The 25143-nt window shown below is 37.5% G+C and overlaps 1 protein-coding gene across 3 annotated transcripts in view; it reads left to right on the top strand.

The window, feature by feature from the left end:
- Positions 1 to 25143, top strand: part of LOC141444921 (uncharacterized) — a 137687-nt gene that overhangs the window by 85890 nt on the left and 26654 nt on the right. For 2 of the 3 annotated variants that reach the window (XM_074110704.1, XM_074110695.1), the window contains exon 4: positions 3785 to 3822. The exons of the other annotated variant lie outside the window; for it this stretch is intronic. The gene's annotated coding sequence lies outside the window, so the exon portion shown is untranslated. The remainder of the gene's footprint in view (positions 1 to 3784; positions 3823 to 25143) is intronic. 3 annotated transcript variants of the gene reach the window in all.

The raw sequence follows: 25143 nt of genomic DNA, 5'->3' as shown, positions 1-25143 counted from the left end.
ACATCATCAACTATTTCACAACTTACTTTTTTCCGTGCTGTTGCCATCCACTCAACGAACACCAATCCGTACACGTAATAGGCGACTACCTTTTGTGCCTTGCTGATTCAACACTAATTACTTCCTTCGGTTCACAGTTGATTATCGCCGGTTAAGCTGCTGCACGATCGCTTTCAGGGCAAGGGTCGCTTAACTCGTCCCGTGCATTTCCAGCGTAATCAACCCTAACGCCAATAATAGCTCGTGGTATAATTTATGCTTACAGCTTGAAACTCGAGCTGATTTATTTTTACAAAAACCTACACTTCAGTCCCGTAAATGATGTTTTGGAACCTGGAAACGTTTGGATTTATTTTTAAATTGACTTAAGCCTGCGACTTCATCCTGTCAAAGAAAAAAAATGCAATCCCTTTCCCGTGAAATTTTGTCAAAATTTTCTTAGTATATAGTTATACATGTATGTAAGTATGCACAACTTAAAACACACAACATAAAACACATAAATAGATGACAATGAGAAACAGATGTACAAAGGAGAACTCATCCCATAAAGGATCTCTTCTATTTAACCTATGATGCTTAAGCACATATAGATGTGTGTCAAATTACAATTCTCTATTTAGAGTGACTAAGACTAAGGCTGTACCTGGGTGTACCTATATTGTTCAGGTTCCTCTTTTATATTAGGTACCTATGTAAAACAATAAATGAGCGGAAGTAGAGGCATTAATATCAGTGGTGTAGCGGTATAGCACGCGGTACGGAATACCGGGGACCTGGGTTCGATTCGCAGTGATGGTCTTATTTTTCTGGTTTTTCTGTGCATCTATATTTCAGTTTGTATTTACAATTTAGATTTTACGGGATGACCATAAAAGTAAAAATTTGGAATTGAAATAAAAAAATACAAAAAGATTCCAAAAAACCAATCTTAACATTTCCATGGCCTTTTTAACTTTAAAAAAAATGTGACTGATTGAAGGCGCGCTAATTCATTATTGTCGAGCTAGTGCGCCTGCAATCTTTTTAACTTTTTAATTTTTCTCTGACCATAAACTACGCACTTCACCTTCTGATATGTAAAGAATAATGTCAACTTTTACGGACATTTTTGAGAAAAATTATATTACAAGCTTTGATGAATTATATTACAAGAATAATTGTTTGATTTGTAAAGATTTTAATATTTAGCTTATTTAGCTTGGTTTCCCTTATTCCCTTGGTTCCTAGAAGCTTTTACGAGATAGGGTTGCCATCAACAAACCGACCGCAATAATTTAACTTAACTTTAATTTATTTAACTTTACTGCAGATGACTTGGTTGAAGCCGCGGGTTCACTGTGGATTCCTACTTCGAACCGAAGCAACTGGAGGTCTATGGGGGAGACCCATGTCTAACGGTGGCCCTCCTACGGCTGATATGATGATGATGAAGATAAACTATGAAATCGGCACCCCCTGGTCATTATAATTCGCATAACAACCGCCAGTTTGCCGGTCCCCCGGCTCAATCAAACCACATTGTGCGCGCTCACGCTTCATTTGAAAATTCTAGATTTATGCAAACGCACTGAAACCGAATGACAACCCGAAAATTGCGCGCAATAGGCGGAATAGACGCGCTTTGATTAACCCATTAACTGTCAATCCGAGCTATTATGTATACGGCGGTGCGCGAATGCAACTCATTCGTATTCATCGGTGCGCCCGTATTTAAGTCTGTAACTCGATTTGCGTTTATACAAAAACATGTTCGCAAAATGGAGCAAAACTGCGATATAATAATATAATCGCTAACTGAGTTTGGTTCCCGGCGCGCGGCCGTCTCGCAGGAGCCGCGGATTATTTACTATTATTAGTTTAACTCGCAGCCATATGCGCTTTTGTAATGAGAGTGCAATGACTGTTGTTATGTTATTATATTACATGCAAATTGTTCTAGCGTGTTACTAATTGCTGTGAGACGTGAACAGGTTATCCAAAATCTGTTTTAACCCCTAACGCAAAAAGAAGGGTGTTATAAGTTTGACGGCATTGTCTGTCTGTGTATTTGTTTGTGGCATTACGATGCGCAAACGGATGGACCGATTTCGTTTTTTTACGTTACGTGGAAGTGAGTTTTCTTGTGGTGGTTGTTTAGCTATCTATTAGCTAGCTATTAAAATCGATTCTATCGTTTTTGTGACACTAAACTTTGACACAACAATGTCGGGAGCTTTTCAATATTCCTAAGTTGGTCAGAATATTTTTTATCAGAATATAATTTATTATTTATGGCATTTTTAAACCTCATCACGGTTTGTATCGATGCTACATTTCGCAATAGTTGTAAATAACAATATATTATATTATGCCTATATGAGTATATGGTTGAAAATGCAAGATGCATGGAAATTTTGCTACTAAGTAAATATAATAAATGTATATGGTATATAACAATACAATCAATATTTCGGCAGGTGGTTAGATTTGCCAATTATTGTCCACTTTCCACCGCAAGCACAGCGCGACTCCGTATGGACTCTTAACGTGCAACGATCGGTTGTATGGAAGTATTTCCAACCAACCTCCAAGAAGTTGATTGACGTAAGTAAACTGAATCCACGCGGAGTCTGCTCCGCTCATAATGCAAAGGACATAAGAGCGCCCCTTTAGGAAAGAGGAGCGAAACAGAGAAATATTCGAGTCCAATTAAGTAATGGGATTTCTCTAACGGTCTAGTTGGCGCTAATATCGTGAGGTTCGTTTGACACCTTCAACATTCGTGTTACTTTTGCGATTGGTTAACTCCTCGTATGCGGGAACTAAAAATAGTACTGAATTCTAGTCTCATTATACAAGGGGTTAAACAACTTAATGAGCTACTCGTAAGCAGGACTGTATCGTCAATCAGACCTCAAGATACTAATGGCTTGTAGCGTTATTTTGCCTGTCAAGAAACCCTCGTTCTCAAACCCTCATCTCCGCTCGCTCCACTTGTAACGTGACAATATGACATGGATTTCAACTACTGTGATTGGGCGATTCTTATGTTTCCGCTCGGCTCCGCTTCTTAGGAATCGTACCCTTATACGAATAAGATTCATCATCATCATCATCAGCCGGGACGTCAAATGCTGAACAAAGCTCCCCCCCCCGCTCTTAGAATAACGCCACAATGAACGACAACTTGCCACTTGCATCCACGGGTTTGCCGCAACTCTCACGATGTTGTCAGTCTGCACCGAATAACTTTAATGAAGTGGTATTGAAGTTCGAGTGAAACATTAAATAAGGTTGGTTCGATAATTGTTCGAACCAGCGTAATTTAAAGGTACTGTAGGGACTAGGCTGTATACTGCTGGCATGTGGTAAAACTGACCACCTAGCAGGCTAGATTGACTTTATTATGTATAAGGGTAATATTTTTATATTGTATGTTTCTAGAATTTGACTTTAAAAAGACGATTGACAGCGGTATACATGCCGGAGCACAGATTGCTCCCGACAGCCTGAGCGGCTGGAACTATCTATGTAATCTAATTATAAATTCTACCAAGTTCTACAATAAATGTAAATAATTGAAGAAATATCCATTTTATTTGAACTGAGTTTAAAGTCACGCGCGTATATCCCCATTACCTAAGCTCTTACCAAGTTACAGTCCCCACAGTACCTATATCAATATTATACCTATGCTGTCTTCTGTTAAATTATGCTTTAAAGTTTCGACAAAATTGCTGAAAGACACAAATATTTTTTTTTTTAATAATAGTTCCATCACTGAACTTTTTTTTTGTTTTAGGTTCACGCAGTTTGCCTATTTGCCACAGACACGTAAAGGTAAGGAAACGTAAAAGAATAAAATACGAATTTTTGAAAACACATCAACAGAAGACACTGAACGTTTTGTAGCAAAGAAAAAATATCACATAATACGTAGTGGATGAAACAGTGAGGTTGGCAACGAGAGCACAGCTTGCTTCCGATAGCACATAGTTGGCGAAGAATTAATTAAGTAGGTACTTTAGTTAACGGTCCGTGGGCGTACGGCACGGCACCCCCGCTGACCTTTCACGATGTAAATAAAGCCTTTTCCATCCGACGCCCAGCAGATGTAATTGGGCAGGAATGTGCTCATTTAAGACTTTAATTGGATACTCACATTGTTTCAAAATCATAAATAGAATATCAAACGATGTGAAAGGGATTAAAGGTTGGGTATTAAACGATGTTATTCGTAACTAACGCCTGCTTCTGCCTTGGAGACCGGCCGTAAATTGAACTGATAATGGCCACGTTGTTGGCAACAATGAAACGTAAAATAACTTGCTTCATTTTAATGACTACGAACTAATTAATTGTGCCGAAAATCTTTTTTCTCTTATCTAACGTTTTCAAATAAACTTCAATATTTCCGGAAACCCTTTTTCGTTGTTAGCAAACTGACTGTTATTTATAGTTAGTTCACTTTGGGCACAGATCGCTATCCGATTGTAAACTTTACGAAATTGCACACAACTTTATCGATATAAATCCTGTTTATTGCATTTTAGTCCATTACACACGATAGTGCCCGCACGAGCCAAAATTTAAAAGTCTATGCGCACTGTTGATACAATATTGAGTTTTTTTCTGAAGATTTACGTTGAATGAGATTTAGAGTGTAATAAAATCGAAGCAATACGGAATAACGCACTGTTAGTGAGGTCTTTTCCATTGAGTTTAGAGCTATAAACCGATCAAGTACTTAATGGATATCGGTAAAAAAAGCATAAAACATAAATGTGGAATTAAACTAAGTGCTGAAGCGAATGCAATTGCTAAATAATAATAATTACCTGCAGTTCTTGATGATAGTTATTCTACTTCTGGAGTAGACAGGTGACTTAACTATGCAGGTGGCCTCTGCCGCTGATATTAATAAAAACTGCGAATAAAACTTTTTTTCGGTTTCCTGGATCAATAAGTGTAGGTACTAGGTACGTTTATTTTTTACTATGAACAAAGAAAAGAAACAATAGGTTTTGATAATGAACTTTTTCATCTAAGTTTCAAGTCCTTCGCTCATGGGGATTACCACTGACTGGTCCGATTCAGTGAACCTGCACCGTAAAAAAGACGTATCCGTAATGTATTTAAGTACTTAGAAGCTAAATCCAGAACAGTGGTATCTAAATATTTTTGTTTCATTTGTTAGAAATCACATCTGTTTAATCTGCCAAATAAAAACTTAACAATTATTATTCAGATGTAATCAAATTAAAGTTCCTGAAATATTCTCACGTTTAAAATTAATTACGAAGCTTAATTAGTGTATTGCAAAACTATTTAACTGTTTGTGTTAAGACATGTACCTTAGTCAGACCACTTAAGTTGTTGTTGAGCAGTATGCACGTTTTATAGTCTCAGTGATGTGTCATTAAAGTTATAAATATAAGTATTGCGACGTTGCTGTTTAGGTAAAATACTTATACTTATAGCCAATTTATTTGATTTTGGTCTGTATTTGTGTTTAATTAGGGTTCCATAGCCAAAATGATAAAAACGGAACCCTTATAGTTTCACCATGTCTGTCTGTCCGTCCGCGGCTTTGCTCAGGGACTATCAATGCTAGAAAGCTGTAATTTTTCACGTGTATATGGGTCGATCAACTTTTCTTGTACCTCGTTGCCATGGTTACGTCCCCTGGACAGCTTTTTAAAACCACGAGTTTCTATATGTTTTCTGTGATTAAAATGCATCGAGTATAAATTTTTACCATAGTTACAAGGTCATAATTGTATAGACTATCTGCATATTAGTCGCATATATCAAAAGTTTTTTTTAAAAAACTGTCACTTGTCTCTTGGATAACGGGACAGAATAACAAACAAGAAAAAGTTGATTGACCCATATATAAGCTATGCCGACACAATGGAAGTGGGTACAATAACATTTAAAAAAAAAATTTTTTAAGGGTACCTCCCATAGACGTAACGGGGGGGGTGTTTTTTTTCATATTCAACCTTGTAGTATGGGGTATCGTTGGGTAGGTAATTTAGCCATTAGGGGGTTGCTACAACGATTTTTCGATTCAGTTATGTGTTTGCAAAATATTCAACTTTAAAGTGCAAATTTTCATTAAAATCGAGCGTCCCCCTAACGTCTAAAAAATAAACTGGTGGGTGGAAAAATTTGAAAAAATTCAGGATGGTAGTAAGTAAATCAAACTTACATGGAAAACTATGACGGTTAAGTTTTCTTCCGAATTATAAGTAGTTTAAGGGGATGTTTAAAAGGTTGCCTGGAAGAGATCGCTCTTAAGCGATAAGGCCGCCTATTGCTCACCTTGTAATTTTAATAATTTGTTGTCTGTATCGCTTACTATGTCTGGTGTACAATAAAGAGTCTTTGTATTGTATTGTATTGTATGTTTCACCATCCATTGATTAGCGTTAACCGACGGTTAAATGTGATGCCGTCTCCGTCTATTCGAACTAAACAAATAGAGACGGCATCACACCTAACCGCTAGTTAATTCTAATCAATGGATGGTGAAACAGCCCCTGAGAGTAAATAGCAGCCAAAGGTATAAAATATACCTAAACTTGGAATATTTCGTACAAAATACGAAATCCTTAGAAAAATATTCTTTAATTTTTTCGTAATGGCTACGGAACCCTATTTCGGGCGTGTCCGACACGCTCTTGGCCGGTTATTTTATTTAATTTCGTTAATTTTTATAGCTATACGCAATATTACTGATGATATTTCAGATATCAATATTGGAGCGTACTGAAATTATGATTATTAAACAGCGAATTGATTATTATCGGATTGTGAAAATTGTGAATTACTGTTAGTATGTCAAAGATTATTGCATAAAATTCTGATTTAACACAATGTTTATGTCATTTATTAAAAAATACATTTTATTTTTATATTTTGTTCGTTCAGTCATGGTCCATGGTAAAACCGCATGAAAAATAATTAAAATTTCAGCAATTCTTTCATGTATTTGCGGTGACTTTGGATACGTTTTTCTCCCTGTAGCAGGTAAATATTAAATATCATTACAACGTTAATATAAACACGAGTAACGAATTAAAGTCCACGAAGCATAAGTATTAACTATACTGCATACCAATGCGTGTTTTACCTTTGATTACATTAACGATGCAATTAACTAATTACACAGCTGTACCGATAGACTAATTAGCGCACAACGCTGACCAATAGTTACCCTCGAATGGACACATTAAATATGTATTAAATATTTTGTTCTTAAATTTCTTAAGTAAAATCTGTAATTTAAAATACCCACCATGCGATATAAATATTTACCAATATAATACCCTGACAAAGAAAATGTGGATCTGTTTTACTATTCTATTACTTACTTTAATTTCTTAGGATAAAAATATTACAGCAGCCTTGGCTTGTGGTTAGCCCTAGAGGTTATTATAATTTCCGTACTACTTTATGAATATTGACCGATATCGGAAATAACTTTGATAATTTATATACATGCAGTTTAGCATATGTAACTCCATATAACCCTTCAATTGAATAGATTGCCTTCAATAGCTTCAATACAAATGCAGCCGCAAGGGGAGCTTGGTACTCACGGGCCTTGGGTCACCTGGGGCGCTAATATATCGCATTAAGAGGCTGGCATTTGTGCAGTCGTGGATCACAGGCAATTTGTGCAACGCCATTGGTGGTTGAGTAAGTGTCAGTGAATATACAGGGGTATCGGTAATTGACAGGCACTTGAAGTATATACATAGACCTCTATGCAAGTGGGTATTTATTTATAAACGGAAATTCTTTATTGCAAAAATAGATAAACAGAGATATTATGTACACAGGCAACTTATCTTTCCAAAATGAGATTAGACAATAAAGACAATTCCTCTTTTTTAATGAAAAACCGGATATAGGTATTATAGGTACTCACAGGTCGGTGCGTAACGAAGGATATACAACAACAATTGATATAATGCAACAATTTATATAATTTTCATTTGATATATTGGAATTTATCTTAAAAACCAAACTTATTTCTGTAGTTATTAATTCGATTTGATGTACTTTGGGTTTGGTTAGGTTAGGTTTATTTTATAAAAAAGTCCTGTGAAGCTCCCATCCTTTGAAATTATATCAAATCTTGTTATACCGATCATTACACACCCCTCACAGGTATCCTAAGTTTTCGCACAATTATTGTTTGACAAATGGTTCGTTTCCCAACTATAAATTTTTCCGAAAGCAAAAATATTTCTCAGTTTGTTTTTTTATAGTTTATAGTTATGGAACTGCTTATTGCGATTTTTTTTCGCATAGTTCCTCCAAGTCTTGTGAATGAACTAGTGCGAAAAAAAACGCAATAGTTCCATCAAAGGAACAGCCAAAGGAACTTCAGCGTATAATCCGCTGCCGGAGCAACGCGAGTTGGCGGCTGCTCCAACACGCGTACTGCGCGCTATCGCTCTGCTCGCGCATGTCGAGCTAAACTCGGTTTAAGACGTGAGGTGTCCGATTTTTTCATTAAATATGAGTGAGTCTCACGGTAGTTTAATGTTCAAAGAAACGATTCCTCCTTGGGGTAAGGGTGCGCTGGAGCTACACAAGAAGCTCAGCAATAGGTTAAGAGAGGCAACAGGCAACCCTCGCGCCGGCAGCTTTTTCGCGCAAAGAATCGCAATCGCAGGCAGCATTCCCGCGCTGAACTGCTGTGATAGGCACCATGCCAAGAGGCCCACCTCTCTTTTTTAATTAAGGTTTAGTTTTAGTTATTTTAATTTAATAGTAGATTTAGTCTTGTATTAATAAAACAATATTTTAATTGACTGCCGCTAAAACTCATGAAATTACAATTAAATTTTCAAATTTGTGTAAGTAATTAGACTACGTTGCGAAATGCAAATTTTATTTAACAAACTGCCGTTTTGTGGTAAAGAGCCCGTACTAACTGATCAATTTTGAACTCCGGCCTATGAGTGACAGTCATAATCCCCGCCCCGGGCGCGGGTGACACGCGTCAGACTCACCCCGCTGCTGCGAACTGTGACCCATTTACCCCGGGTTCGGGTAAATCGGGATTTACCGTTTGAAGTGACGATAGCCTACGGTATTATTAATTCTGGCTAGCAATTCAAAGAATATTGTTGCTAGGTTACTTAATTTCTCGTGATATATTTAAAATTAGGTACAGAATTAAACGATATAACTCGCAATGTGGCGTGGAAGCCAGTTGTTTCCAAATGGACATCCGGTACACCTAGATGTAGGTACACAGGATAATATGTTTTTAATACGGTTAGCTTTTTGCTTGCCGCATACGGCTATAACAACACCGACACAGTACCCGTTCTCCCTGTTGCCTCTGCGCGAGCGCAGCGTGCGGCGCGCCGCAAGCAATTACGGGGGGCGCCACCGTCGTGAACACATTCCCACCCTTGAAATGATTTTCCGAAAAGATTGCAACTAGTCGAACGTTGTGACGAGGTATATTGTTGATATTTCTACTGTTTTTTTTAGTTTGCTTGTAAAACGATAAAGGTTTCAGTTAAGGTCTGTAGAGATCTTTTCCACGGCAAAAATATAAAGTTCCGCAACATCTAGACGTAGTTACAAATAAAAATTCTCTCCGGTAAGTTGGGGCTGAGGCTGAGGTTAAAAGTAACAATCCATTCGGAAAAAACTGATCGTATGATCTCCCAGTCGACGACGCATGAAAGAACCACTAATTAACTCAAACCCACAAACTTAGAACTTCACTTAATATTAATATGATATTTAGGGGCTATTTCACCATCCATTGATTAGTGTTAACTGACGGTTAAATGTGATGCCGTCTCCGTCTATTCGAACAAATCAAATAGAGACGGCATCACACCTAACCGCCAGTTAACACTAATCAATGGATGGTGAAACAGCCCCTTAGTCTAAAATCCTGTAGAGACATTTTCCACTTCCGACTGTCAGACCACTGGCTGAACGCTTCCCAAATCGCTTTCCTTATAACAACAGTATTAAAATGGACAGAATACATGTTTTATCCATTAATATATCCAAATGTTTCAGTTAAAACGTTGAAAGCTTTTAGACTCCAGCCGACGTATTGTTATTTAGATAGACATGAAGAGTATAATTAAATACTTTATGGCACATAACTATTAAAATAAGCTTTTGTTGGAATATTTCATTTTTAATGCTGCGTAAGTTACACGACAGACGTAGCTGTCAATAAGTAGTTTAGAAAATCAATTATCAAAAATATTTTAAAACGAAAACCAAAAATATAATGTATTTTTATGTTAGGATTCTATTATAGATTTGTGTATTATATTATTTAAAGCAATGTATTGTAGCTTCCACTATCTTTTTTAATTTTTAAACTCACTTTTTGTCTGTCCCTGACTGAATGCTCCTCTCATCCACTCAAAGGTTGACTGGTAGAGATCCCTTAAAGGGATAAGTTCGCCTTTGTACATATATTTCATAGTTTGTCATCTGTGTTTGTTTACTTATTTTGTACAATAAAGAGTTTACATACATACATATAATGTAATATTTAATGTAATAATTCGTAGTCCGTGTGACGAGCTCCCAGAGGAAGGGCTACGAATTAACTTGAAACAAGTCGAGCTGAACTCGATTTGAGACGTGAGTTACCAGTGTTCTGTCACTAAATTATTTTTAAATATTGTTGATTATAAGTATGTATGTTGTCTGTAAGGTATTTATTGTATGGGCCAAGGTGCCCGAAATAAATGAATTTATTATTATTATTAATATGAGTGAGTGTCCCGGTAATTTAATGTTCAAAATTTTTGAGATCTGTTTGTCTTTATACGGTGAAGTTATTTAATTTCATGTGTGTTGAGCCCGTCAATCAGGGAATAGTAACAATTCAAATCTTTATTTCATGAATAAAATAATCTATTAAATCTAACAGTTTAACGATATAAAAGCCATGCGGAAAGCGATTATTTCCTGTAGTAAAGCGACAATCCAACTGTTGTAAAAATCAACTCGACAAAACAAAATCTGGAAATTCGATTCATATATTCCCCGTACGCACGGCTCCGGTAATGCGTAAGTGGATGATTTCCAAGTGACGAATACAAAATGCCTTAGGGATGTTCAATAAGCATCGATCAATGGAAAACATCGATGACGTATTTTGTTGAACATAGAATCAAATTATACACGACTGATTTTTTATATTTCACTAGCTGCCTGCTCCGGCTTTGCATGGGTACATAATTCATTTATATTTTCTTTCATATTTATCTTGTTTTTCCAAACAATCTAGTGTTTGCTTACATACATTCAGCAATTGATTTATTTATATCTAGACTAGATAGAGTTTAGATTAACCTTCATTTTCATAATGTTGATTGATAAGTTCATTTTGGAAAGAAGACATAATTAAGTAATTTAGTTTCGACTCTTATCAGCGCAGTCAGAAGTGGCACATTAAAGTAAAATAAATCTAGACACGCGGTAGCATGTCAAGCCAAGTTCAAGCACCGGGCGAGCAGCACCGTTAAGAAATCTACTTCTATAGTATGGATTATTTCATCATTTAATGCACCAGCCACACAAAATAGATGAAAACATTTATAATGTTTGTTCGACGCAACGGCACGTCACGATTTATGAGAACCATAAAACATCGATGTTTTCACTCGGACATCACTAAAAAGTGCCGGCATCGCGCGTCGAATGTGTAACGACACATAGTTCATACTTGACACATGCAACACTATCGCTGTTCCGTTCGCTCTTGCAACGAATGCATTTGTCACTCGAAGGAAAATTGCCGAAGTGGCAAATATAGTAGCGATTACTGGATTCGCTGCGCTGTGTAAGCACTAGGGATTGCTGAAATGTTAACTGACAAAATAACATAAGTTTATTTTATTTTCGGTTAAAAATGGAACATCGGAAATTAGTTTTTAAATCGAATCGTAAGTAAGTACTTAGTTTAATGCTAATTGCTAGTAGGATTTCCGATTTGTAATATGGCCAACAAAGTTTTGCCTGGAGAAGTTTCGGGAGTTGACAGCAACACACATACAACGGAACGCATCAACTATATATTCAACGGAATTGGCTCTCCTAATCCTCTTTCTCAGGCGATGTCTACTGCTGCTTGCTTCAGTTTGCAACTTTGTATATGCCCCCAACCTCAACAGTCACACTGTTTGGTTTAAACTCCCGAATTATTCTGTAGCTTAAAGCTATTATAACGATTTTTGATCCAATACTGATTTTACACCGTTTTTTCCATTCCCTAGCACACTCACAATCGAAACTTGAAATTGGAATATATTGCGACGGGTCGCGCAGCCGCACGGGTCGCACTTTGAAACTGAAACATATTTGTCGAAACTTTTTGCATGTTGGTCATTACAATATAATACAAATATTCTTTATTGATCACCAAAAACAGTACAGAGACATTACAAAAATAAAAAAACAGGTAGACAATAGGCAATCACTGCTGTTTCTTATTAAAATACATAATGCGTAAATGCGTAATATTTTCTTCATCATCATCATCATGTCAGCCGAAAGACGTCCACTGCTGGACATAGGCCTCCCCAAGGCTCTCCACTCAGACCGGTCTTGTGCTTTCCGCATCCACCGCGATCCCACGATCTTAACCAATACCCTTAGTGTAAGTTTTCGGTTACAAAATACGTCTCGATCGCGTTCGCGTTAAAATCTCAATTTGTATGGAAAGTTGGAAACACGAACAGCGCCTCTAGCGGAACGTTTGCGATGTTAGTGTTTCCATACAAATTGAGATTCAATCTCGATATTTTTGAGTTTCAGTTCTAAGTATAGGGAACCCCCAAATTTTATTGTTTTTTTCTATTTTTGTGTGAAAATCTTAATGCAGTTCACAGAATACATCAACTTACCAAGTTTCAACAGTATAGTTCTTATAGTTTCGGAAAAAAGTGGCTGTGACATACGAACGGACAGACAGACAGACAGACATGACGAATCCATAAGGGTTCCGTTTTTTGCCATTTGGCTACGGAACCCTAAAAACGTAACTATTTAAAAATGTCCCATCTAGGGCAAGCGTCGTCGTCATACACGACACTTGATAGATGATGCGTAGTCACGGCTCGTGTGGCAATCGGCGAGACGTGTCCCGGCATAATTACCGTCGATGGACCGGACAGACGGCCCGGACGCCCGGGACTGGCCTGTAGCTGCCCGTGATCGCCTGTCCTAAAATAACTGGAAACTGCGATCCAGTCTATGGCAAATCTTAGACCGGAGTAGGTGTTTGTTAATAAAGAACATCCAACCAATATTATAAATGCGAAAGTTTGTAAGTCTGTTTGTTTGTCACCTCTTCACGTCTAAACCGTTGAACCGATTCAGATTAAATTCGGTATATATAGATAGTTTGAGTCCCGGGGAAGGACATACACTCCGTGAGCTCTTAAAAAAACCTTCGGTTTTTAGAAGCATGCTTCGGGTATTGACGATGACACGCGATCGTGATATGCGGTTCTGTTCTGTTATCAACTTGCAAAACTTTTCAAAGTTACAGTAAAAAGTTAAGTAAAGAATAACCATCAGTACAAATTAAACATTACTGTAATAATATTACGCTTCTTTCTTTTTCTAATTTTAATACAATATGACTTTTTGTCATGATACTAATAAAACAAAATTAGCATTTTCGAATCCTTACATCGTTAATTTAAATTGAGAACACCCCGCCTTAACACTCTACTTTTATTTGAAAGTATATAGAGCTGTTGTTATACTGTATCTACTTCTCTTTGGGTATGTCAAATGAATTTTTTTGATCTGCTTTCGTTAATATTTTTTAATGTACTTTTCGAAATCCCCGTTGCTTCCATAACTCGGTCTTGAACCTTATTAAAATATTTACGATCAACACTTTTCTTAAAACTTTCAGCTTCTTTACAAAATATTTACATACATTATAAACAATTTCCCGTGATTGGCAATTTACAGTTAGTTAATACCCTGTTAAAGTTGACTCGCCATGGAAATCAATTTCCGAAAAATAACAAACTAAATAAATATGTAAGTGGTGGTTTTAACTGCTCTATATATAATTAAATGAAAACACAACGAGTTCTTCGCGTAATGGATTGTTAGTAAGTCAAAAAGGCAATTGTCATTTTCTACTAACGAATCCTTCCGATTTCCCCCGAAACCCGAAGGTTTTTCTAAGAACTCACGGATTGTAGGATAGTTTTTATTCCGGAAAATTGCATTGTTCCCGCGGGAAAGCGATAAACGAATCGCGGCGAATCGCGGGCAACAGGCTTGTTCAATAATAAGTTCTTGGTAAAAAAAATATTTTTAATACAAGCTTTTTCTAACTGTACTTTTTGTTGACTGTACTTGTATTGTCACCCAAACTACATTTGCATACCAAATTTTAAATCGGTGCCATTAACCGTTGAAGAGTTCCGTCCTGTGAAGACGATCCTGGCCGGAATACCAGATGTATTGTCACGCAAGTTACATAAGTATACCAAATTTCAAGTCAATCCAACTACTGAAAGTTGGTCGAATTTAACTTGCAAGATTTGATTACAGTTAGACATACAAACAACGGGACAGGTGAAACTAAATAAAAGCTTGTAATAAATACAAGCGGTCAATCTTGACGTATTCGTAATTGATGCTTAAATAACAAAAAACTCTTGAAAGGTTAACTAAAATCTAATACAGCTAGCATATATTTAATAGACTGTTGATCTCTCACAAATACCCATTCTGCTGCTCAAGAACAGATCTAGCAATTTGTGTCGTCAATTTAAAACGAAGTTAGGTACTGTGATTAATAAGTCTGACTTCTCATTATTAAAAACCAAATCGTTAACCTCGTCTAGTTAATAATGTCGTTTGCGGTTGGCAACGACTTTTTGTTGACCAAAATGCTTTTATCTCGCTAAAACCGCCCAAGTGCGGGTCCGACTCTTACACGTAAGGTTTTGTACACCATACAATATAAAACATTACATATTTACCTACACATAACGTTACATAGTTACCTTAGCTAATTTTTGCGCCAATAATTGGATAATTTAATTTAATTTAACGAATATAAAATTTGTAATTCTAACATTTCTACGCCGATGAGGCAGGATATGACGCACTTAATGTAATTCGACCATCTTTTGTACCATATTCTAAGAAATAAACAGATTATTATTATTATTAACTTACTAACCTGTTGCCCGCGACTCCGTCCTCGTAGAATTCGTTTATCCCGCGGGAATCATGCAATTTTCAGGGATAAAAACGTAGTGAGGTCCTTTTGACGTTTGCTCGCCATTGGTTAAATAACTAAATGCCAATCACAAGCAAACGTCAAACGGAATTCACGGTACTAACGCCATCTAGCGATATTTCACCTCTGTTAAAACCCTCATTAGATGATTGTCGATTTAGTTATACTGTCTAATATTCAAAACGGCAAAAAAATCCGTTTCTTGTACAGGGATCAGGGACATCTTTTAATTTATTGCCTTGCTATTTAACCCTAAACTTGGCAAGTTGAGACAAGTGTACTGAATTCAAGAATCGTTGGATTCTGGTAGAGCTAACAAAATTAACTTTAAAAAAAAATACAAAAGGGTGATCTAAAATTATGTATCTTATTAGATACGCTGCCAAGTTTAGGGTTAAAGTATTTCTTCTTCTGAGTTGCTACACGCTTCACAGAGTATGGTCAGTTGAGAAAATAGTGTGGTGCTTTCCCTTTGCCTTCCACACCGCAGTCCTAAGGCCTTATTGTCAAAGAGCGTTTTCACAATATCCGATCCAATATCGATATCGGACAACGATGGACGACACCCGATAGCCGACACCATGTGCTGTTTTCATATATATTTCCGACAAAATCATTCCGATACGGCCGGCACGCATCGGGCTCTGCGCGCGCACACAGAGATAATTTAGATACACGCATAGCACACATACAAACATTATCGTTCGACAGCCCACGGGCATCCGATGGTGCCGCCAACATATCAGTGTCGGCTCCGATATCCGATATCGGGCTGGGCAATTTTACTTGCCCCGATATCGGATCGGATAATGTGAAAACACTCTAAAGCGTGGGTTCTTGCCATCGTACACCGTGAGACAGAAAGAGATAATTAATGCAATAGCAAGTGTCCGCGCGTTAGACAATACGGCCTCTGGAGTCCGCCGGAGTTCATAGTTAGCAATAGAGAGTGCTGCTGCCTCTCTAACATTCAGTCGCCTTTTACTCTTACCACACGCACGGGAAGAGATGAGTCCGTCCTATTCTAAAATCAGTCACGGCACTGACTTATATTACGTTTTCAATATTTTATATAAAAAAATGCTTTTATAAGATCGCCCTCCCTGTGAATTGTGTGCTCATTTCCACTAATTCGCCTGGCCGTTCTCTGTATACGCAAGCATTTTTGCACTCGCGGGTAATCACAGAAGAAACGCGAGCATCCCGCATGGCATATATATACGAGGCAGACCTGCTGATTACGCGACTTTTATGACAGTCTTTTTAGAGTGCGAATGCGAACACAAAGGATGCGGGGCGATGCGTGGCGCTTCATATTTCAGCTGAAAATGCAAAACGTCTTGACGACGTCCTTAATCAAGACTCTTTTATACCTTTTGTCTTTTCGTCATCGTCATCATCATCCGTGCCTATATACGACCCGCGGTTTGGCACAGGCTTCCTCTCAGAATAAAAGGGTTTGAGCCGTAGTCCCCCTACAAGTCTAGTACGGACCAGGAACTTTGCACGCACCATTGAATTGCGTTGCAGGTTTGTGCAGGTTTCCCTTCACCATAAAGAAAAAAAAATTGCTCTTTAATTCCGAAAAACTCAGACGCGCGAGCCCGAGATTGAACCAACAATCCTCTGCTACAGAGGCCATAGGTCAATCCACTAGGCCACCGTCTTTTGTTTTTGTCTGCAAACAATGCTCCCTTCACTAAATAAATATTCAATGCGATATCAGTTGTAATCAGTAAATAAATCAAACACAGACGTCAATTAGGTGTAATCGGCAGGGTTGTGCAGATCTAAATTAATTATGTTATGTGCCGGAACGCAGCCGAGGGTAGCGGTGTAGGCGAATGGCTGAGGTCCATTGTACGGGACTAATCAATGCTAATCGATGACTGCCGTCCGACCGCGGCGCTTGAAGAGCGATAACCATACATTTATAGAACTCTTTATACATTTTATAATCAAAAGGTTAAAATAAGAGCAGTGCCTCTTCGAAACCATTCAAACTCTTCATGTAGAAATATTAATTATTCATTGAATATCTCAAAACAAAGGTTTATCAAAAATCCGTTGTTTTTTGGATGTTATAATAATAATAATAATATAACTATGTAATTTTCCAGGATATAATAGTTTGTATCCTGGAAAATTACATAGTTACCACGGGATAGCGATAAACAAATTCTTTGCAGACGGAGTCGTGAGTAACAACTGCCAGTGTATAGTTTTTGTAAAAAAACTATGTAAGAGCTTTTTATTGCTGACTGTACTCTTGTTGACTGCACTTGCATTGTCATCCAAACTACGAGTACGTATTTGTACCAAATTTCAAGTCAGCCATTAGACGTGGGTGAAATTCAACTTGCGAGATTTAAACTCAAAAACTAAAATCTAAGAATAATCTAAGAATTAAAAAAATGTAATTAGCTGGTCTTCAAAAGTTTGTTTTATGTAGTGGCGGAGAGCTATACGGGGCAGTGCCCCGGGGCCCCCAAGCTCAGACCCTCGGACTCTGACTTACAAACTATAAATGACGAATCTGGAGTAGGTACGTCGAATTCGGAACACTACAACACGGCGAATAGAGAATAAACGATTTTAAATACCTAGTTTAGTTGGGGCCCTAGTTTATTTTTACCCCCAGGGCCTTCGGTTACCTAGCTACGCCACTGATTTTATGTTTGAAATCCTATAACGTCGTCGCACTGTAACGACTAAAGAATTGGAGAAGATAGTACCTAAACTACTGTACTTTACATACAGAAAAATATTTTTGTCGCAGACATAAAAAAAACGGCCAAATGTGATTCGAACACATTTCAACGTACATTACAAAACACCGTACATTATTCCAGCAAAAAAATACTATTCCAGTATGGAATCCTTCCAAATAATAATTATTTACTTGTTCTTTAGCGGCCATGGTAAAAGCGGTAATATACACTGTGTGAAAATGTTAAGTGTCTACATATTACCTACGATTCAAAAAATCTCAGCTGACAGATGAACGGACAAACAGTAGAGTTTTTGTAATAGGGATCCCTTGGGCACGGAATTCTAAGAACTAACTACTCTGGGCTTGGTCACAAGATATAGTACCTCTAAATTATGTACAAATTCGTATAATCTCATGAATGTGGAAGGGAAACCTCAGGCGTATGTTTTAGATTACATGATATAAAATTTTAAATTTTGGCATTACAAGTAACTCACAAATCGAGATAGATATATACAAAACCTCATAAAAGTTTCAGTGCAAGCGTCGCTGTCGAGGCTTGGCCAAGTAGTTAAGTGGTCGTTCGGAATGGCAGGATAATATGGGCCGTCAATCCCGCCCGCCTCTCAGCAAGCCCGGCGACACGTGATGGAAACTTCCATTCAACTATTAATGAGCACCAAAGATAGAAGACATCCACTTGCCTCGTCAATGGCTGCTACACACGTATAACGGCTTATGCGAATATTGTTAAATGTAAGCCTCTTGATACGTATCTCAATTATCTTCGCACACCAACGCGGACTAAGCAATAGATGTGAGATAGCGTTCAACGTTTTTCCTTAGAGTAGAATTTAATTTGCTCCATGTTCTTTAGCTGCAGCTCAACCCGAGCCAGACCGAGCCGCATGTCTGGGAATAATGATGCTGACGCACGCGTGACAACGAATAAAAGCCTCCGCGGTAATAAAATCTCCACAAGAGCGCAGTCTGCATTTTAAAATTTTTGCTTCTATTGTTTTATTTATTTTCTGACAGCATTAAAATCCTCTTTCAGAATCCAAATATATTTTGTAAAGGCATAAATCTTTTAATTGACCTAATGCATTTATATAAACTTACGAGGTTCTCAAGCTCAAGTATCTCTGCCAGTCTACGTAATGCAATAGTAAATAAAAGTACTTACGATTTCTAATCTTTACACTTAAGCTTATTTAACCTCATTTTGCAAGATCGGTATAAAAAGGTAACGTTTGCTGCGAGACAAAAGAAGTAAATGACTCAAAGATGCTTCATGCGTTGCGTATTACGTAACACATCTACGGCATTTCAAATAGTGTGAGCTTTGCATGAGATAAATTCATAAGTACAGTACAGCGCGGCGATGCCTCCCCGCTCAGCGGTAAACCCTTTCATTTGCATGTTTTCCCGGCAATATCAAATATCGGAACTAGAGCCACAGCTTCGCACATTGTATCGTCGCCTCTGTAATTAAACTTCGACAGCTCCCTACATAATTACAATGGCGTAGTGCTGACTCGGCGGGACCGCGAATAAATTATTCATGAAAGGATAATCGCGATTAAAGTAAATATCACGAAATCCATTCATATTCGAGACCTTCGAAGCTATTCGGGCTTCCCACGTCAATTATTTTTGTTACTAAACAATAATAATTAAAAGTTAGTGGGTTGAATATGTTGGAACGGAGGCGACACGATCCGAGCAAATAACTGTAACCGTTTAGCGATGGAAGATGAACTTACTCGTAGAAACTGTATTTGTTGGGCGGAAGCAGTCACAGGTGAGAGTATCAGTGGTTTCAGAAACCACAGAAGCGGTAATTCTTCCTGCTTCTCATGTAACATGTTTGCCGGGGCTGGCTAATGACTGGCCATCATGGATAGGCTGCAGCTTCCGGGGTCAACCCGATGCTCTAATCGTGTTCCACGTCATACCCGCAATGTGAAACAAAGAATCGGAGTGAAAGGGTGTCCTCGCTTACTACGGAGTGGTATTTCGAACCATCCAGCATACGCATGAATGATATCCTTGTAACTTTGAGGCATATTTTATAATCTTCGAATGGGTGTAGGTGTTTAGGAATAGCATTAAGCTTCCATGGCATGCTATTTGAACGGGAAAAAACAAGGAACAAACGAATCTGTTACTTACCTAAAAGTTGCCAGAAACAAATATTTTATGATTACTTTATCAAGTATCAAGATTATCAAGTAAGGGTTTTTTTCACATTCGCCGTAATCTACATCATAAAAAAAAGACGTACGGTATTTCACCGGGTCTTACGGCAGTGGCCGGATGTCAGATCCTCGTTACTAGGAGAGTTATACCCCACACTCATAGCTGATGTATGCTACTGCGACCTACTTGCATGTGAATGCAGCCGGGATAAGAAAAGGCGGTCAAGTGGAAACCGACGGATCCCGGCTGGGGCTCTGATTTTATGTAGACAACTCTGAGCATAATATCACAGAGTGCATGGTTTTAATCTAGAAAATGTAGCCGGCACAAAGACTCATATCAACAGAGCGCAATGATTTTCTCGATGAACTACCCTAATTACTATCAAATATGAATTAAAGTTGTGTGCAGGAGGTTCTATATTTCCTAAAAAAAAGTAAAAAAGTAAAAACACTGATTTGGTGAAGTGTGTATGTACGCAAAGTAAGTCAATTAAATACAAAAGATAAAATTATAACATATAAAAGATGCTAAATGTAAAAATAGAAAACTGCACGTAATATTCTCTCCTCCATCGCTTCCCTGGGAATAGTTTAAAGTTAATCTTCGCTATAATAGAAACTTCTTAACGCAAATGTTAATTCCCAGGAAGTAGGTATTTTACTCGCTCGCCGCCGTCCCTACTGCGGTGAAAAAAATCTATTAGTGAGAAGCAGAAAAAAATGCGATGAAAGCTTAGCTTTATTTTGCACTTATTACCGAGAAATAACTTTAAATTAACTATTTTAAATCGCCGGATGGAAAATCTAGATATAACCAAATTATTTCGTCTTATTAAAGTAATATTTTTGTTTTGAGTTTTTGTAAGGACTGATAAACGAAAGCTTAAGTATTTAATATCCTCGGAATTGTTGAACTAATCTATCTTAAAAGAATAGAGAAACAATTGCACAATTTACGACCCAGCCCATCGCGAACAGTCACGTTTAAGCAATCGACCCGTTGTCCTTTACGGCTTATAACTAAGCGACGATGATCATTAATGCAATTAACAATTTGAGTAATACGTACAGTTTTACTTCATCCTATTCTAACGGCGGATGCGGTTAACAAGAGTCGTGAATATAATTACATGTCGTATCGGTAACGCACGAGGTTAGGCACGACGCACGAATGGTAACCCATCGCGGAATAACAAACTGATTGTAGTTGCTGTAGTTCAACTTAACAAAAGGGATCAAAGCTGCTGAAGACACTCTTCTATCGAGGAGCTGTCTAACTTAAATCATTGCGAATAAATAATATATGCTAGTATACTGAAACTGGAAGATAAAAAAAATCAAACACTTTTCCACCTTTTTAGATTGTAAGGAATTGTTAAAATGCATATCTTTGTACTCAATTGAGCAGTGCCTTGAATTATTTTGAAATCTGAACCAGACAAAATTGCAACTTCAGACGAAAGAAGAAGTCATATTTACAATGAATTGTTACTTATATATAAGATCGCATTAATTTAATCACAAAGTAAACTCCTTAAAATGTTATAATGTTAGGGATAACAGTAAATTGATTTAAGCTTGTCTATCTGGAGTTAAATGGACGTTTTCCAAACAATAGGTGATACTTATTCCTTTATTCACAAAATGTAAGAGTAGAGGCGTCTATGAATTCGTCGTTCAGTACCAATTATCGCTTTTAAGTAAAAATGATTGATAGCGTCATTAAAGATGTTCATCTTCGTTCAATTTATAATAAAATAATGCTGAATGCTAAACGCCTTCGCGTATTTTAGTAAACAATTACAATAGATTATTTACGTACACGCCTTGACTTTTCGATGTCAAATAGTCAAGGTTGGGCTGTAATGGTGTTATTGTACTAGATTAACCGAAGCTGGCCTGTCAATGGATTTAAGTTCGTTATAGGAAGTTATGCAATTTATTTCGTCTTTGGCTCGACAAATTGTAACGAAACGTTTTATCAAGGTAACTCGCAGCGAGCATTGTACTCTGCATTGCTTGACTTCTAACCCGATTCGGAAAATTCTTGCACCATTGAAAATCACACTAGCTATGGTCACGATTCTCTCCGACGCCGTGCTCTTAGAGTTTATCAGGTGAGTATTCCAAATAATCGATACATAGATACAGTATTAGTTACTTAACATAGTCATAATATATAAATTAAAGTCACTTTCCGCCGTCTGTAAGTTTAGATCTTTTAAACTTAGCTACGAATTTGAATGCGGCGTTGATCACCAGTTAGATCATTTTTCACTGAAGATTTATATACATGATTCATATAGTACCTACTAGCGACGCGCTCCGAATTCGCGCGGGTTCAGTTTTGGGAAAAAGGAGGTGAAACAATTAGTGCTTTAGATCATAGACCTCTTTCTCGCCAAAACTCTGGAATACGACATAGGTAGCCTGTTCTTTGTAATTCTCATGGGAATTCAGTAAAATTTAAGAATTTTAATTTAACTGCTGGATGTAATGGTCTAGCCAAGAAAGCCGTGGCAAGAATGCCAGTAACGAATTATCGATATCATGAAGCTTTAGACGCTTAGACTGCTATGCTAATGGCCATTGTTTTGATTCTCCAAATGGATAAAAAAGGCCATCAATCTGTTTGGAATCGTGTGGGCGCAGAGGTCACGGAGGTGTAACTGACATCGGATTGGCCGCTCAAGTAACGATGACAGTTCTAATTACTTGCATGAGGTAACTAAACATTGCGATTTATTGTGGCCAACGGATGGCAGGTGACCTTTGCTTTGCCGTGTCGTGCTTGTCGTAAACTGCTTGTAGTTGTCAGTCATGGATACAGATATTAATTGGTATTTCCTTAGCCTTGCTTGCTACTAATTGGAATAGGGAAGTGCATTAGTGGCATTACTCGAAGTTCACTTTTAGCTCGACCGATGTTGATTGATCAACCATCGAGCGTATTTGTCTATTATGTTTAAATATATCTTATGTATTTATATACTGCATTATTTATAGTATGACATCCTTTTGCAGCATAATTATATACGATTTAATATATTGTGTTATTATAATCTCGTTCATTCGATATTTATTTTTCTGTTCATGAGAGCTGACGGCCCTCAATTCCTTTTAACCACAAGTACCTACTGAACTCAAGATTCAATTTAATAAATACAATTGAGTCGTACCTCAAAATACCTTGTTAGCTTTGGCTCATAAATAAAGAAGACGTTCATAAATAATGTATTTGCCCACCGCAAAATAAATAAGCAATTTGAACAAACAGGGTTCCCGTGGACATTTGTTTCCGAACAAATACCACATGAGACACATCGTTATATTGAACTAATTAAAGTTGGGTGTAATCTTAATTGCAAATTACTTTAAATGAATATTTGAAGCCTTTTAATTAAGGGTTCCGCCCAACACAAGCGTGTCCTGCGGAGTGGGCTGACCGCAGGGCGCCCTCTTCCTGCCCGCTCATTAGCCTCAGATACGTTACGTCGGTTTCCGGCTTCTAACTTACCCTTCTTCTCTATCACCAATTAAGTAGAGATGCTGTGAATAGTAGATATGGCGAATAATCGAATATCGATTGATTGCCCGATCCAACAGCGAATATTGTTTCAAATAATAGTAATTCGTATTCGCAATATTCTTTACTATTTAATACCAGTTAATAGTGATTTTGGCGAATGTGACTCTGTCGGTATTGTCTGTTAAAATACAATACAATAACTATTTAATGAACACCAGCACATAGTAAGCAGTACAGAGAACAGAGTTACCTTTCACCTTACCTTACCCTACCTTTGTTACCTTATCAGTTTCCTCTTAATTCGCGTAACCAATTTAGATGACATTTGAAAAGGACATAGGAAAGTTTTTATCCCGGAAAACTATACCATTCCTGCAGGATAGCGATAAAATAAATCTTCACAGACGAAGTCGCGGACGACAGCTGGTTTTATACAATAAGCGACCATACCAAAATGACTAATTTAAAAATTGTTTTTAGAAATAAATTGTAAGGACTAAGGGTCGCTTGCACAGAAAATATGCAGCATCCAGGCTTCTGCTTCAAACTTTGAAGTTCAAAGCAATCTGACTGAACTGGAAAAGTGTTATTGAAAAAGAAACCATAAAAATCTTGTGAAAATTGTTTCAAGATTGATTTCAAAACAAACAAAAACGCTTAACCTTAACTAGAAATAACTTCTCCATTCGCAGTTGTAATGTACTCACTTTAGATAAGAACTCAGAGCTCCCAAATAACACGATACTAACCTGACCGTTTAATTTTTAGTTATTTAGGCCTAAACCTTGTCTCACGAGAGTCACCAACCTTTTGTCCGCTATTATTTAATTCAGAACGTACCGGTTTCAAAACGTTTCAGTTATATAATTGGTTGGTCGTGAATGGGATCGGAGATTTGAGGTACAATGGGTGACCTTGCTGGGCTCTATAACATCGGTTCAATCAAAATATTGGGGCAAAGGTTATCTTCAGCGCGTCCCGGGCGGCCCCCGCGGCATTGTCCGCTACTAGCGGCGAAAACACTCGAATAAATACGATACAGTACAGAGTCAAAGCTACAGTCACCTGCAATAATATCTGGCACCACGGAGCGTCCAAAAATATCTGACACGTCCTATCAGCTATTTATGCACGCTTTTTTGTGTCAGATAATGTTGTTGGTGACTGTACGTACAGTAGTTTATTATTACACTACGACAATTGAACTATTTTAAATTATCGTACACTAGCGATCCGCCCCAGTTTCGCTTAGTCAAACTCTAAAAAAAACGAGGTCTAAAAATGGGGGTCATAATGTCAATGTCATAATGGGAGGGGGAGTGCGACCTTCATTGAAATTATTTCCTATTAATGGTGAATACAAGCATAAAGAGCAATAAGATGAACAATAAGAGCTACGGTGCCACGGACAGACACACAGACA

The sequence above is a fragment of the Choristoneura fumiferana genome, chromosome 2 (genome assembly GCF_025370935.1).
Source record: "Choristoneura fumiferana chromosome 2, NRCan_CFum_1, whole genome shotgun sequence".
Classification (NCBI taxonomy): Eukaryota; Metazoa; Arthropoda; class Insecta; order Lepidoptera; family Tortricidae; genus Choristoneura; species Choristoneura fumiferana.
This window is presented reverse-complemented; position numbering and strand designations above follow the sequence as displayed.